This window comes from Paramormyrops kingsleyae, chromosome 24 (assembly GCF_048594095.1).
Source record: "Paramormyrops kingsleyae isolate MSU_618 chromosome 24, PKINGS_0.4, whole genome shotgun sequence".
Lineage (NCBI taxonomy): Eukaryota > Metazoa > Chordata > Actinopteri > Osteoglossiformes > Mormyridae > Paramormyrops > Paramormyrops kingsleyae.
Genome location: NC_132820.1, coordinates 20,828,081 through 20,845,708, shown reverse-complemented (window position 1 = coordinate 20,845,708; position 17,628 = coordinate 20,828,081). Strand labels below are relative to the sequence as shown.

Here is a 17,628-nt window from a genome sequence, read left to right as displayed (position 1 = left end):
ACCTTCCCCACCCTGGCGGCGCCCCTGCATCATAGCAATAAACATCCACAAGTAATAGCACATTTTACTGAAAGTACCTTTGCTGTCAGACTATAGTGTGTGGAGATGATTTTTGGTGCATTTCACTTCAGGTATCTGTGTGTAATTCATTCTGTCTGTGTGCAGTCTCTGAGTTCTTTAGAGAATGCTTTGCTTGTCGACAAAATGGGCGCAGGGAAACTTGATGTGGTGAGTATGGTGTCAGTGATATGAAGACAAGGCACTGGAAAAGAGAGTAAAACCAGAAAGTTGCATGTCAGCCAATCAGACACTTGCAGTTGTAAAGTAAAACTACTTCACAGACAAAATAATCTTTCAAATATGTAAACTCACCAGGCCAGACCATCTGATTGTTCCAATGTACCAGGCAGTGTGATGTGTTAACGAAACTTGATGTGGTGGGCACGGGGTCATTGTGATCAACAGCAGGCGCTGGAAAAGATTAAAAGATTAAAAGCATAAATTCACATGTAAGTTAGACAAACACTGACAGAGTAAAACTACAACTACACCAAAGAGGAAGAAACCTCTGAAGAAGGCAAACTCACAAGGTCAGCGCCTGCTCCTCTGACCATGTAGCATTCAGTGTGATGTGTCACACTCCCAATGTACAGCTGTATGACGAAGGATGCAGTATAGCAGAGCTTGGACAGACAGATGTCCCTTAGCTTGATCATCAGGGAAGCACATGGCAGTTGTGCCTTAGTGACCTGAGGTTATACATAGGAGAAGGCAGGTTAAAATCTGCAATATAACAATGTAGTAGGGATTTCTGACAATACTTAGTTACACAATTTATAAGCTCATACACTGCAAACTGGTATGTTTTAACTAACATGCCCATGTTAAGTGAGAAAACTGTCACTCACGCACCTTTGCTTTGCCCACCCAGTCATGGCACATCCACTATGTCTAGATAAACATCTCACACTCACTGCTCAGCTTTCCCACTTAGGTATTAGGTCATCGACATGTATGACTGTTTAGTGTTACTTCATTTTAGCTGTTTGAAGAAACACACAAAACATAAACATTACTCCAAAAATTGCATCATATACATAATACCATTATATACAGTCAGTGTACATATGTCCAACATTTCCTTTTACAGTGTGAAAGTACACTGTACAACACTACACAGACAGACATCAGTATATGGTCTTACCTTAGCCCATAGATGTCTCTGCCTCTTCGCCCTCTCATCATTCTTTTTGATCAAAGCCTTGCTCTGTGAAAATCTGTATCTTTTTAGCATGTTTTGCAGTACAAGACATTAGTTTGGTACTGTGTACATCTGATGGTACTTCTTCATTTCCTTACATTTAATTCATTGTAATGATATATTCTATGTTATATAAACAACTACAAATTTACATTTTCCAAGTGTGTGGTGCTGTGTAAAGAGGTTCAGTGCACTGTACTGGCCCACAACACAACATTTCTATATAGGCAACAATGCATTTCATGAATAGTCAATTATATGACAGGACATCTAAAATTGTTTATGTTTTTGTGGAAAATTCATACCATCAACAAGTTTGGCATACTGCTGTTGTGAGGCAGTTGACAGAGCACATTACCTCCCTTTTCCAAGCCCATGTCGCGTCCTCTGTGCTAATCTTCCCCTAGCCCCCACACCCACCCCCAGTGCCAGGTGCCCCATCCTCCCTTGCTTCTCGCCCAGCCCCAGCCCTAGCCCTAGGCCCCCTGTCCCAGAAGGTGAAGCCCAACACCCCTCCCTTAAGATTAGCCTATGCTTAATGGTAGGTAACATGTTATATATAAAACTACACATTTACATTTTCGAAAGGTGTGGTGCTTTGTAAAGAGGTTCAGTGCACTGGAGTGGCCCACAACACAGAATTTTTATGTATGCAAGAAAATTTTTTTATGAATAGTCAATTATATTGCAGGATATTTAAAAAAAAAAAATTTTAATTCATAACATTTAAAAAATTTCGCATACTGCTGTTGTGAGGTACTTGACAGAGCACATTACCTCCCTTTTCAAAGCTCACATTGCTTGCTCTGTCCTAATCTTCCCCTAGCCCCCACACCAACCCCCAGTGCCAGGTGGCCCATCCTAGCCCCCTTATGCCTAGCCCTAGTGACCGTCCCGTAACCTTAGTCCTATGCCTAGTGGTAACCCAATCAGCCCACCTCAGACTACTCCCCAGCAACAGGCCGCCATGTGCAGCCTTAGTCCCCCCTGCCCCTGCCCCAGTGCCAGGTCTCTGAAGCCCAGCCACAGCCCCCTACAGCATGGTGCCAGCTGCAGGCCTAGCAACAGCCACCTCAAGGTCGACCCCAACCCCCAAAGCCCAAAATCAGCCTCAGGCTAAATGCCAAGCCCTGAAACACCAGCTCCACTGCTAAACTCTGAGGCCCAGTTGCAGCCTTCTGAAGGCCAGCCACAGTCCTAGCCCACCACAGCCTACTGGCAACCTCAGTGGTAGCTACTGATGGCCAGCCCCAGGCCTAACCTCTAAAGCTTGGCACCAGGCCAAGCCTCCCTGCCAACCCCCCCTAATGACAGCCACAGCCCCAGTCGCAGTGCCAGCCTCCTGAGGCTGATGTACCCCAGAAAACTATCACTGTAGCACAAAACTTATGTTTCTTACTGATAATATCTTTCATACAGTTTCTTACAGATAATGTAGCACCACACATTCATGATAGCTGAAATACGTTGGCATTGCTGAAACAAAAATTCTGTTAGTCAAAATGTCTTTCACATACACATGATCAATCAAAGTGCCTTTCCCAGTGGTTGCTTCTTTCACAAGTTGAGCATACCCATGTTCTTCCATAAAATTAGCAATTGTATTTACTGCCAAATGATTTACTGTATGACAAAATTTTTTGTTTTTTATATAGTTTCTTATAGATAATGTCTTTTATACAGTTTCTTACAGATAATGTAGCACTACACATTCATGATGGCTGAAATACGTCGGCATTACTGAAACAGAGATGCTGTTAGCCACAATGTCTTTCACATACACATGATCAATCAAAGTGCCTTTCCCAGTGGTTGCTTCTTTCACAAGTTGAGCATACCCATGTTCTTCCATAAAATTAGCAATTGTACTTACTGCCAGAAGATTTTCATTGAAGTCGCCCATGATGATTTTTCCACCTTCCACACTGTCCAACCAAGTGATCAACTGCATCAGGTTCTTCTGAAAGATAGTCAGATTATACAAGGGTGGTCTGTATAGTACCAAGACTGTTGTTCTTAGTAGGCCCACATTGAACTGCAGACACTCAATGTTGACACACTGCACATCAGTCACAGTACAGTTGGTATATTCTTTATAATACAAACCGACACCACCATGTTGTTGCTTCTTCAGTTCAGCAAAGAAAGCATCACTACCATCATATGCCTGATGTCTGGGTTTCCCATGGTATGAAAATCCAGGCAGCTGTACATCTTCTGTGTCTTCCTCTGAATTTAACCATGTCTCTGTCAAGCAGATGATATCGGCTTCCATATACCTTCTGTCTTGCTTTATGTCATCCAGGTGATATGTAAGTCCTTCAACATTATGCAGAAGAATTGTGCATGATGATGGCATTTCCATGATAGGCTCAATAAATGCAGGCATGCTTTGCATTGCAGTCTCAATGTCTTGTTTTGCATATATAGCAGTCTCCTTAAAGTCTTCTATTATGAGGCCTTCCAGAGAAGTCACACGGCTTAATGCTACATACGCTTGTCCAGCTGCAAATATCTTCTTTAGTGATACAACAGCCTTATCTACTGTTAGACCTTGTACCTTGTGTACTGTACAAGCCCAAGCTAATTTCAATGGAAATTGCCGTCGTGTTCCACCACTGTTTGTCACTCTCTCCTCCTCTGGTTTAATTCGTGTAGCTTTGTCCAACCCTACTTTGAGGCATGGCTTCTTTCCCCTGAGTGACTTTCCAGCTGCTTCATTGTCAAATGTGATGTATATCTCTGATGGAAAATCCTCATCAGTATCAAAGCAGATGTCACTGACTGTGCCAAATGCACCATTTACGAGGCCATCTGAAACATCGATGTTTTTCAGCAGCATTACTCGTGCATTAACACCTACATGTAGTGATTCTGGGAGACATGTCTTCTGAACATTGGCATGATGTCCATGTTTCCTTTCCAGTCTGCCAGTTGCAGCAACCCTTTCAAAATCCTGTGCATGAATGATGACATGGTCTGAGCATATCTTCCGCAGCATATGGTAGTTTTGCTGATCAACTTCGTTATTGGTTGCATAAATATGAAGACCAGTACTGTCTTGTCCTTCGCCTGTCACACATTGTTTCAGCATAGCGATGTCTTCCTCCAGCATTGCATCACCCCTTTTGCGTTTCCTTAGTCGATTCAGCAACTGTGCAAACTCCATATCTTTCTGTCTCATAATTTCAGTCAGCTCCACCATAGCAAAATGATTCTGCCATAGATTCACACCTTTACCCTCAGTATACAAAGCTTTCCCTTTCACAGGACAAAGTTGGTAGAAATCTCCAACAGCAATGATTGAAACATTTCCAAAAGCAGAATAATCTCCAATTTGTTTGATTTGTCTTAATCTGCCATGAATATACGCAAGCAGCTTGTGATCAACCATTGAAATTTCATCTATAATCAATATCTGCAGGTTTCCCAGTTCAGCTCTCAATGAATTTATTTTTTCATCTCCAAGTGGTTCATATGGCAACTTTACATCTGTTGCAATGTGGAAACAGGTGTGTATTGTTGCAGCTTTTATGTTGTAAGCACTAACTCCAGTTGGAGCAGTCAGTAACACATGTGTCTCATCTGGATTATGTGACAACTGACGCAAGATACGAGCTGCCTCATACTGTATTGCTTTGATCAAGACTGACTTGCCCACACCTCCAGGTCCAGATATGAATACATGAAATGGTTCTGGGTTTTCACCACGTGCCTTCTGTAAACACCAGTTTCGTATTTTGTAAAAGATTTCAGATTGTTTGTTATTCAGTGAGCGAAGCAAAGCCAACGCTTCCTGCCTGGACATACCACAAGGATTGTCATGCAACAAATAGCGACTCGTTCTTGGTAACAAATCTGGTATCTCATCACGTTGTTCTCTCATTTCTGGTGTAATGTTGGATTTGCTGGCAAGACACTCTAACCGTTCACGTTCAGTCTCTGGACAAATCTCTGCCCAAGCATCTTCCATTGCACCATGCAGCTGTAGGTCTTCCTGAGCTTTGTCTATTGAACGTGATTCCTTTTCAAAACTTGACATGTTTGACTCCACAACCAGTTTCACTGAATGCAATTCATCATCAAGAAACTTGACACAACCAGTCTCATAGAATTCCTGGTAACTGCCAAAAGTAGAAGGTTTTAACTGTGCATCGAAATAATGTGGCAGAAAAAGTTGCAAAATGCTGTGGTAATATTTTTCTGGGTCCTTTGTGGGTGAAAAGCGAGCATACCGAACAACAGCTGCATCTGTGCGTGTCCTTTTTTTCACAAATCCTAATTTTCTGTCCAACTGCACACTTCCATGGCATGAGCTTTGAGACTTAGATAGTATTCTGTACTCAGATACAAATCTCGCCAGGCACATTCCTGCAAACACTTCTGTTTCTGGTCTAGCTTTATATCTATCAGTGATACTGTTCATCCAAATTCCTTGTTCATCCTCATTCTCACACTCAGCTTTCTTCCGTATGACGTTCAATGGAAGGCTCATTTTTACCACATTTTCTCCAGTTGGGATAAACTGCACCTTTCGTGATCCCTCTTTCAACCTCATGTTAGTCAGACGATAAACACTTTCCTGAGCTGAAACTTCACGATTGTGTAGGAAAACACTGCCAAGTTGCCGAAGAGCTTCTTTTGCATCAAGGTTACCTTGCTGGGTGGCCTCTTTCTGAGCATTTGCCAGGAGGAGTCCCATCTCTCTCTCAGCTTTGGAAATGTAGGAAATGATGTACACAATACATGAATATGCATCGACCACAAACTGAATGTCCATGTTTGCATTCCAACAGCGTAAAAGGTCTCTGTTATATTGGTTCACCCACACTTCACATGGTCTCCTCTTAAGAACAATGGTAGTTTTCTTTGTGATTCTTGAGTACGCAGCTTCAAATATTTCCTGACTGATACCAATTGTACTAAATAAGGAATCAACAGACTCATAGTTGGCATCAGGGTTTAGTACAGCATCCTTCACTTTTTTCATGATAGCATCTGCTACTTCTTTTTTCAGGGGCTGTCCGTCTGTCTGACCATCTCCAAGTTTGCATGATGACACAAATGTTCTGTTGCTTGGAGGACGTGGGAAATTGAATCTACAAGTTTTCCCTTTTTTTTTGCATGTTTTTGAGTGCCTCTTACTATGTTGCTGTACACCACATACAATTTCATGCATTTCATCATTACCCTCTGGCATTTCACATGTCACATAGTGATCAATGAAAGCTGATATTTCATCTTCATCATCTTTGCCAACCTTAGGTGCATCTTCCACCCAAAACAAACAGTGAGTGTGAGGTGATCCTCGTTGTTGAAATTCTATTCTGTAGAAATAATCAACTATTTTGCCAATGGGTTGTGCTTCTGACATGATGACATCTTTCAGAAAGCAGTGGAATCGATAATCAAACATTCTGGCAGCTGTTACAGGATTGTTTTTCAAGAGTGCACACCTTTCTGACCAGTCGAGCTCAGCACTTGATGCATCTATACCATCTTGTTTGAAGATTGCTGTCATCAGTTCTGTCCAGCGTAAATCAGCAGAAGAAAAGGAGCAAAACCATGTGGGAATACCAAGCTGTCTTACCATTGCAAAGAGATCTTTCTGAACACTTTGCCAAAAAACAGGGGTGCCTCTGATTGGTCTTAGAAATTTATAACCTTCATCAAAATTGAACATCTTTTGTAGAGACTCCTTATTTGTCAAAGTTTCTGATGTAACAGTAGACTTATCCCATGCATCATATCCTTTTCTCACAGCAATGGACACATTTGACACAACCTGCTGAAGCTCAGACAAATACTGCCCATAAAATATATAGTCTAAGTTTTTTCCAAAACGTCCATCTGCATTAAGAATTCTTGTATTTAAATACCTAGACAGTGTCAGTTTTTCCTTCCTTCTCTCATGAAAAGTACCTGTTCCTTTTGGGAAAAGGACTGGAAAACATTTAGCTTCATTTGACTCATCAGTTAGAAGCCTCACTGGGTTGTTTCCTTCTGCAGGTGCCATAGACATGATTCCATCAAAGTGCTGATCCAAGATCTCTTGTGCTATGTCTACAGGTTGAAGACACGTATCCATATACATGCCATGTTGTTGTCTATCATGCAGAGTTTCATCCATTTCCTCATCCTCCATGATATTTTCATTACGCTCTTCATCTACATGTATGTCACTTACATCACTAGGTACTTCTTCAGTTTTCTGCAGGGGATTGATCCAGTCATCATTGAACTGCACATTGCTGTAAAATTTGTTATTCTCTGTAAGATACACCAAAGCCTTCTTGATTTTTTCTGGATGCACAAATTCATATTTGTAATGCCCTTTGTAAGTTAACTTCCGCTTCAGCTTCACACGAATCATAAGGTCATCATCGTTCACTCTTGGTAAAGATTCAGCTACATTCGAAATGCTTGACGGGACACAAGTCACAGGACCATGAACACCATTTTGTCCACCTTTTGGCAAAGACACAATTCTCATGAAAGGAATATGAATACCAATCAGATGTTGTTCCAGAGAATTTAGACACTGCAACTCAGGAGGAACTGGGTCTACAGCTAGACTGTTTCCAACACTCTCTGCTGGCATTTTCCCATCAAGAATCTTTCTATGACATGTGTGACAAATCCACAATGAACTAGTAGGGCCCATCAGACTGCTACAATTGTCAGAACAAGTATCTATACATTTGTGCAAGTATGTGTCAGTGATGCACTGCAATGCCAGTAATGCAACTGTCTGTGATTTTCTTAAGTATTGATCTTTTCTGCATATCACAACTTGGTGCTTAAACAACATTCGATGACATACTGAGCAAATGTATACAGGTCCTGTATTTATTTTGTCTCTGAACTGTTCAATCACATACTGAATATCTTTCCGTTTATCCTTCTCCTTAGTCCTTTTCTCAATATTTTTGCTTTTTACTGTATTAGCAAAATAGCTATTTGTTTTGTATCTATCAACACTTGACTGCTTCACACGTTGCCTGTGTTCAACGTCTGTGGCATATTTCTTGATACTTGACTGCTGCACACGTTGCTTGTGTTCAACGTCTGTGGCATATTTCTTAACACTTGACTGCTGCACACGTTGCCTGTGTTCAATGTCTGTGGCATATTTTTTGACACTTGACTGCTGCACACGTTGCCTGTGTTCAGTGTTTGTGGCATATTTCTTGACACTTGACTGCTGCACACGTTGCCTGAGTTCAATGTCTGTGGCATATTTCTTGACACTTGACTGCTGCACACGTTGCCTGTGTTCAGTGTCTGTGGCATATTTCTTGACACTTGACTGCTGCACACGTTGCCTGTGTTCAGTGTCTGTGGCATATTTCTTCAGACTTGACTGCTGCACACATTGCCTGTGTTTACTGTCTGTGGCATATTTCTTGACACTTGACTGCTGCACACGTTGCCTGTGTTCAATGTCTGTGGCATATTTCTTGACACTTGACTGCTGCACACGTTGCCTGTGTTCAATGTCTGTGGCATATTTCTTGACACTTGACTGCTGCACACGTTGCCTGTGTTCAATGTCTGTGGCATATTTCTTGAGACTTGACTGCTGCACACGTTGCCTGTGTTCAATGTCTGTGGCATATTTCTTGAGACTTGACTGCTGCACACGTTGCCTGTGTTCAATGTCTGTGGCATATTTCTTGAGACTTGACTGCTGCACACGTTGCCTGTGTTCAATGTCTGTGGCATATTTCTTGAGACTTGACTGCTGCACACGTTGCCTGTGTTCAATGTCTGTGGCATATTTCTTGAGACTTGACTGCTGCACACGTTGCCTGTGTTCAATGTCTGTGGCATATTTCTTGACACTTAACTTCTGCACACCTTGCCTGTGTTCAATGTCTGTGGCATATTTCTTGACACTTGACTGCTGCACACGTTGTCTGTGTTCAATGTCTGTGGCATATTTCGTGACACTTGACTGCTGCACACGTTGCCTGTGTTCAATGTCTGTGGCATATTTCTTGAGACTTGACTGCTGCACATGTTGCCTGTGTTCAATGTCTGTGGCATATTTCTTCACACTTGACTGCTTCACATGTTGCCTGTGTTCAATATCTGTGGCATATTTCTTGACACTTGACTGCTGCACACATTGTCTATGTTCAGTGTCTGTAGCATATTTACTTACACTTGACTGCTGTACACATTTGCGGTACTCCATATCTGTGGCATACTTACTGATACCTGATTGTTTAACGTGGTCTCGGTAGTTGTCATCATCATGGTAGCGCTTCATCTTTCTGGCAAGTTGTTCCTCCCTGTATACATCACTTATGTCATACCGTCTTTTTTCTCGTTCCAGTTTTCGTCGACTTGATGCCATTTCAGATGGTGTATTGTCAATTTCAGAGCATCGTGTGGCACAACCCTCAGTATCACGCCCTTTTACACAAGTTACAGCCTCATAATGTGACTCATTACAATGTTTCAGGTATATACCTCTCTGATCAGAACCAATACATGTGGAGTACTTCAACCATTTGTTATTGGAGTATGTGAAAATATGCACACCAAGCAGATCAGCAGCAGCTTGAATCTCTATCTCAGATGCCCAAGTACCAACATATTTCATCCGTGATGCAGTGACATACTCAGTGACAGAAGAGTGACCTTCCCTAAGACAAGCAACATACCTGGATTGATTTCTTAGTATCTGAGCAACAATAGCACATCTAATTTTCCTGTGCTCTTTCTCATTTCCAGTAATAGCAAAAGCCAGAGATCTGAAAAAGCAGTTACCATCACCAGTAATAGGCACCGTTCTGCAAGGGTCACCCATTGGAAACTGTGCAGCCATGTTTACATGACCATGATCAATGTACACCACACCAAGCTTACAGGAAAAACTTCTTTGCTGCTGTGTTGTCAAAGGACTGAAGAAAAACTGCTCACTGCATAGCTCACTGACAAAAACTACATCACCTTCATTGCCCACGTGCATATTAACCTCAGGTTCTGCATCGTCTGTCACATTTGGCCTTACCACACCATATTGGCTCTCTGACATGCTGGCAAACTGCTGGACTCTGGTCATTGAGGAGTTACCGTCTGGATGCTCTGACATGCTGGTAGACTGGTTGAGACTGGTGACTGAGGAGTTACCATCTGGATGCTGCTGCAGGATGCTTCGACTGGTCACACTCACAGCTGTAATCTCAAACTGTTCCCCTGTTGCATCTAAAGACAGTCCTAGGGTATTCACATGGTCTAGCAAAGAATCTATGCCAGAGTGGTACACCAATATACTTCTGCCTGATGCGTCGCTTGCTCCATCTCCTCGTCGGGAATGGGAGTCGATCACCACATACCATGACCCTTGCTTAATGATGGCACATGTATTTACTTTAAGAGTAAAAAGACACGCATCATACAGTGAGAATACTCTTCTTACCGCTTGATCAGCTGACATGAGAATGTTGCACATATCTCCATATTCGCTCACACCAAACAAGCCAACAAACATGTCATCATGGTAGTTTATTTCAAATTTATCACCATTTAATGTGTACTCAGTTGGTAGATCTCTCACAAACAGATACCTAGAAGCATCTTGAATTGCCCCAGCATCTCTGATGGTAGTGTAGAGGTCATCTCCGTTCAGCAGTACTTGATCAATGTCTGTGACTGACCAGCTGAAAACGTTCTTTATCTTACACATTAGTATGGCAATCAAACTATTAGCAACACATTGCTTGTTACTGTTAACGCCAAATCGTGGGTGTCCTTGATGGAAGGAGCCTCTCACAATACGTGCCTGAGGAAAATGAGGAGATGCACAGATAGTTACACAGTTCATATGCTGCTGTTGAGCCAGGGTACTTTTTTGTTCAGACATTAGCAAGGGTTTTGCCAAGGGTTTTGCCAAGGGTTTTGCCAAAGGTTTTGCCAGACTTGTTGCCAGACTTGTTGCCAGACTTGTTGGAAAATGAGTTGGAAAATGAGTTGGAAAAGGAGTTGCAAAAGGAGTTGGCAAGGAATTAGATGGTTGCATGGATGGTAATATAGATGGTCGTATAGATGGTAATATACCTGCAGCCTTTCTTTTTTGAGGCGGCTGCAAAACCTCGTCATCAGTCAAAGCCTTGTCTTTAGAAAGAGAAGGCATATACAAATCGTCATCAGTCCTAGAAATGGCACCCAAGGTGGGAACCTGGTGGTCATGGCTCGTCGGTAAAGTCACAGTCAGGATCTTTTTGGTTTTCCAGTAGGGGGGAAAAGAAATAACCCCGTCAGTCATAGCCATGACAGAGTCAGGCTGCAGCTGTGCAGCCTGCTGAAGTTGTTGGTCGTGGCTCGTCGGGAAAGTCTCAGTCGTAATCTTTTTGGTATTCCGGTAGGGGGGAAAAGATGTAACCCCGTCATCAGTCATAGCCACATCAAGACTATCAGCAGCTCGCCGCCGGTCTATCAGCCTCTTCTTTGCTGCTGCTGAACGCCGGGACGCCTTAGTGCGAGGCATCTGCAGATTAACAGGGGGGGACAACAAAAGGCACACCTGCTTACAACCTCACTTTGCACTAACATCTCAATTATATGTCCTGATAGCTAGTGATAAACACTTGTAATTTGAAATCACAGGTTCAAATCCCCAATAACCAAGGTACCACCAAGTTACCCTCAGCAAAGTACCACCTCCAAGAACCGCTCAAATGATGTATGTCAAGTTGTTCGTCCTTGGATGGAACTTCATAGCATCTTTTCTTCTGCCAGTTTCCAACAGTGTTCCATATAGGTTAGATGTAGATGACATTTTATGGTTGTGCAGTGTGTGTCGTGACTTAGTACTTATCAGTTATCACTAATTTTAATTCATATGTATTACTTAAAGCAATTACAATGCTGTTTTTCTGTGAGAACTATGTACACTGACACACCTCAGCTACTTAGAATCAGTGATGCAGCTAAATTAATATTGAAGTGTCTACACAGTAAACCACACTTTACACATTAAACATTTTATGAAGCATTACAATCTTTATCCTACAATCAATCTCTCACGACTTTCATTGTTAAAATGACACACTTACCTGTGAAGTCACACTGCGAAACAATATTACACAAGCTTCACTTCAACACTAACTTATGGGTTGCTCACATGCATTTCAATTTTTCCTGTCACAAAAATGCAATTTATTACAAATGCTACAAATTACTACTACCACAGACACAAATATACCTTTGCTCCTTAAAAGCAATATCATGGCCATTTACCATATTGGTCAAAAAAACACCTCTGTCACTACATATTCAACATGCTGTTGTATAAACAACTCTGTTAATTTTAACATTTTAAACCGAATTTAAGGAAGCACTTTTTTTTCCACACAGCATGTACCTACACTATGGAAAAGTCTTCGTACTAGTGTAGCACAAACTAAAACCCTAGGTTCCTTTAAATCAGACCTAGATCAGATTTTAACAACTGTCACATATTAGGCAGTAACACTATTACCTATAAAATACTATAGTTCTCTTCCTATAGCAAATTCATTTACAGCATACAGCTGGAATATGGAATAGTCTTCCAGGTAGTTAATTGTAACCCAAAACCCTGGGTTATCCTACATCAGATAGATAAGATTAACAACTAACATATTAAACAGTAACAATTACCTATGAAATACTATGCTTCTCTTCCTATAGCAAATTCATTTACAGCATACAGCTGGAATATGGAATAGTTTTCCAGGTAGTACATTGTAACCCAAAACCCTGGGTTAGCCTAAATCAAATAAATAAGATTTTAACAACCAACATATTAAACTTCTATTTCAATAGCAAACTTGTGTAGTGGCAATGCTGACTTCTCCAACTGCACAAAGCATACCATTTATCACTTTCTCCTTGGAAATGTCTTTCTCCAGCAGAAATCTGTAGAAAAAAGTGACAGACGACTTTCATAGCATCAACATTTCTCAATAGTCAGTCTTTATTGAAAACACTGTGTACACTTGATAAACCTTCTCCACAGTCATTCTGAAACAACTAGTGGTGGACATCAGCTTCAAAATATTCACCTTTGATCCCTCTGTCGTCAGAGCTCTTCAAAGTCTATAAAGACAAGATGCATAAGTTAATAATTGAGATGTGTATACATTTCATTAGTATACGAAACATTGATACCACAAACATTTCACTGTAGCATTCCAACCAGTCGTTTAATATTAAGTTTCTTTCATGACGGCTTACATTACTAGTGAAATATATATAACATTTTTACTTTAAAATATATGCAGTAAATTCACATCGCCTAAGAGTAATGACAAAAGTGCACCCTACAAACATCGCTGCGATGTAATGCAGCCTCACATACATTTGTCTCACACCGGTCTGTATCTGTTTTCGTACCGTTACATTTCCTAAAGACGCAGGCATGGCGTCATATCTCCTTGCCGGTTCATTCTGTCCAAATTTGCCGTAATCTGCTGCAGTAGTGACTAAACATTCATTGCCCTACTTTACAGTTGACAGGTCTATAACTACGACGTAAACACTACGGGCGTTTAGCATGCAACTTCCGGTAAAACCGCCATTAACTGGTGCCGAATCCTTATCAGCTACATTGCAAAATATGCTACTTTAAAATATATGGCTACATAGATGGGCATGTAGTAAAGCGCCTTCAGACAATTTAATGTTGTGAACTAAATAAAATTATATTTAATTGTTAATTGATAACCGGATAGTGCTCCCATTGAAGATTTCAATATTAAGATTATTTGTCACATATATATGCAGTGAAATGAACCCTGACTGATCTAAAGACTCTGCAAAAAGAGAAAGAGTAAAATACGAGAAATACCAAATCCATTTGTATTCCGTACATGTGCGCATGCTCAGCAAAAAATCTAAAATGGCCGACATGGAAACAGCTCTGTGGCGCATGTATTATAATTTAATTTATAAATTATAAATGCTTTTAAAAACCTTGACACAAAATACACCACCCACAGTGAGAAAACAGCAAAGCGTCAAGCGAATAAAAACATAGCATTACACATATGTTAGTACGTCTACCGTAATTATAAATGTTAAAACACAAAAGTACGACATGCCACAAAAACGTTTAAAACATACTTTGCGCTTCTGAACCAAACTTAAATCTGACCACTTACACGTCATTTACTGTTGCCACGTCCTTATCTGCTACATTACAAAATATATTACTTTAAAACATAAGCGTATAAGAACGAGGATAATGTAAAGCGCAAATGTACAAGATACCTAAAAATGCCGCCACAGAAACAGCTTTCTGTGGCGCATTAACTGTTTCTGTGGCGCATGTAACATCGACAGCACAAATGATTACGCTAGTCAAACACTATTGCCTACTATCAAACTAAACATGTTTTTTTTTAAAAGCTTAACACAACATAAACCACCCACAGTTACAAAACAGGAACGCCTCAAAAAGCAAATAAAGCCATAGCATTACACATATGTAATTACGTCTACCGTACTTATAAATGTCACTACACAAAAAGTAAGACATGTCACACACCGCGTTTAAAACATACTTTGCGCTTCCGAACCAAAATTAATTTTCACCACTTACACGTGTTTTACTGTTGCCAAATCCTTATCTGCTGCAGTACAAAATATATCAGTTTAAAACATAAGCATATAATAACATGGATAATGTAAAGCGCAAATGTACAAGATACCTAAAATGGCCGCCACAGAAACAGCTGTCTGTTGCGCATTTCACACTAACTAAACAACCGCTTACGCTGCTCAAACACTATTGCCTGACACCTAACAAAAATATGTTTTAAAACACTAGCGATCACTAAATAAACCACCTACAATTGGAAATCAGCAAAGCGGCCACATACAAATACACCATTACATATATGTATCGTCTTACCTCTTCCAAAGCCAGAAGTAAAATGTACAGGACAAGCCTTGCTTCAGATGGTAGTGGCCACTTACGTAAGCCAATCAAAACCGTAAAAACACGTCCCTGTCTCTCTGTTTACCTACCTCAGCGAAACCAATACACGAAATGGCTGCCACTAAAACGCCCCCTTACGACTATTCTAAAGTAATGCTTAATTACCTTACCACTTTACGTCGTTATTTATTTAAGCTAAATTATACAAACTTAACTCTTCATGTAGTAGCAAACTATTAACATACAAGTAAAGATACTTTTCTAACAAAGACCATAACCGAACTCTTTAAAAGATAAAACTACTGAATTACAACTGCGACACTAACGCAGTTGTAACACAGTAATCCTTTGCGCGCCGTTATGCTTTAAATTTCTTTTAAAATACGAAATATTTATCAAATTTCAATGACAGAAGCACTTCAAGCATGAGCTACCTTTTTCAAAATACAGTACTTTTCGCTTTACCCTAATAACGTCTCATTCCACAAATGCATACAATATGCCAAATGTTACTACATGAAAGTAACCTTTAACCAGAGATACGTTTGCCGTAAGTAAAAAAGCTAAAATATAAAAGTAAAACAGGCCACAGACACACAGCGTTTAAAACATACTCTGAGCTTGTGTACGACAATTTGTCTCATCCACTTACACGTTATTTACTGCTGCCGAATGCTTACCCGCTGCACTACTGACCATGTCACGTTAACACATAGGCCTATATAAGCCAGTATAATGCTTTCGCAGAACTTAATGTTGTGACAGTGCGCTGTACGAGAAATGACTAAATAAGACTATAATTCAGTGCAGTTCCCATTTAAATGATAACCACGCTAAGATGCTATGCCATATATGTCAACATGCTTAGCAAACACATAAAACAAAAAATGGCCGCCATTAAAACAGCTAGTCGTGCCACATTTAACACCCCAAAAACAGACGTTTACGCTGCTCAAACACTATTGCCTAAGACCAAACTAAAAACATTTTTAAAAACCATACCACAAAATAAACCACTTACAATTGGAAAACAGCAAAGCTTGAACATACAAATAAAAATACACCACAAGATATATGTCGCGTCTTACCTCTCGCAAATCCAGAAGTAAAATGTATAGGACAAACCTTGCTTCAGACGTGGGAGTGGTCACGTTTGTCAACCAATCAAAACCATAAAAACAAGTTCCTATAACAGCCACCTTAGCACCTTTAGCTAAATTGTTCTTTCTCAAAAACCTTGAAATAATTGTCACCTTTCCGTTTACCTGACTCCATATTTTAATTTCCTTTCATTTATCGGTGTTGATAGATTATTACAAGTGCATTTTAGTTGAAATTATTACAAATACATGCTACATCACTCACATAAGTACTGTAAAATATTTTGCCGCTCAACGTTGTAGACGCTTGTGTGGTTCAGTGGGCTAAGCCGTCTTCCTGTAGTCAATACGTCGCGGGTTCAAATCTAGCCTTAGCACGTCTGTCGATTCTTCAGTTACACGGTGTTCATATATTATTATAAGTGCGTTTTTGTTGAAATTTGTTGCTACAGCACGCACATTAGTACTGTAGAATATTGTGCCACTCAACAGAACCCCCAGCTTCCTGGGCGCCGCTACAGGTTGTTGCCCTTCGCGGACACCTTGCTGTACATGACCAAGTTGAGGGAAGCGTAAAAAGAATTTCCCCACGGGGATTAATAAAGTGTCAATTATTATTATTATTATTATAATTATTATTATTATTATTGCAACTTCAGTTCCTCACACCGGTCGATAACAATATTGATTATTATATTATTTTCCATGACACTCGGTGTGTGTACCTTACAATGCACTTTTATTTCCATCTGGATTTCACACATTAATACGTTTATTATAACAGATAATTTATCATTTTTATATTTCTGCTATAAAAATTTTCTTCTTGTTTTTTTTTGTTAATGCCCTCAGCATTGTGTCCTAATTTTGTATTTTAAATTTACTTTTTATGTCTCAAACGATTTGTTACGTATGGCGTACGCTTGGGTGAAGTAAGACAATTACTCGTTCAATAAGGCATGTTTTCTATTTACAAGATTGCCTGATGTAAATGGTGCCTTATTGCTACAGTAAACATTCAATACAAAAATAATAATAAGTGCACGTCTATGATGTATATGTTCGACGGCTCAGGCAGGCACTACAAAGTGCTTCATAGGTTAGGTCAAAACTACACATTGGGTTTGTGAAAGCACAGTAGTAGAAAGACATGTGGAGACCTGAAACGACGCACACGTTTACAGTACTAGTTTCTCTTTAACGTCTATAAAAATTCATATGTGGTGTTTCGCTACTTCTGCAGTGCTTCTCACTCTGGCAGCTGCGCAATTTTCTTGCACTTAGCTTTTTCTCCTCTAGGGGATTTTCGCTCGACTTTTCTCGGGTTTGGCGGC

The 17,628-nt window shown here is 40.3% G+C and overlaps 2 long non-coding RNA genes across 2 annotated transcripts; both read right to left on the bottom strand.

Annotated features, from left to right (window-relative positions):
• Nucleotides 1-610: 610 nt before the first annotated feature.
• Nucleotides 611-1,647, bottom strand: LOC140582203 (uncharacterized). Its single transcript, XR_011985148.1, has 3 exons — nucleotides 1,205-1,647; nucleotides 913-1,042; nucleotides 611-749 (listed from the first exon to the last, which is right to left on the bottom strand). It is a non-coding gene; the product is annotated as an uncharacterized lncRNA (long non-coding RNA).
• Nucleotides 1,648-10,762: 9,115 nt separating this feature from the next.
• Nucleotides 10,763-13,501, bottom strand: LOC140582334 (uncharacterized). Its single transcript, XR_011985266.1, has 3 exons — nucleotides 13,318-13,501; nucleotides 13,128-13,171; nucleotides 10,763-11,759 (listed from the first exon to the last, which is right to left on the bottom strand). It is a non-coding gene; the product is annotated as an uncharacterized lncRNA (long non-coding RNA).
• Between the last annotated feature and the right edge of the window lie 4,127 nt (nucleotides 13,502-17,628).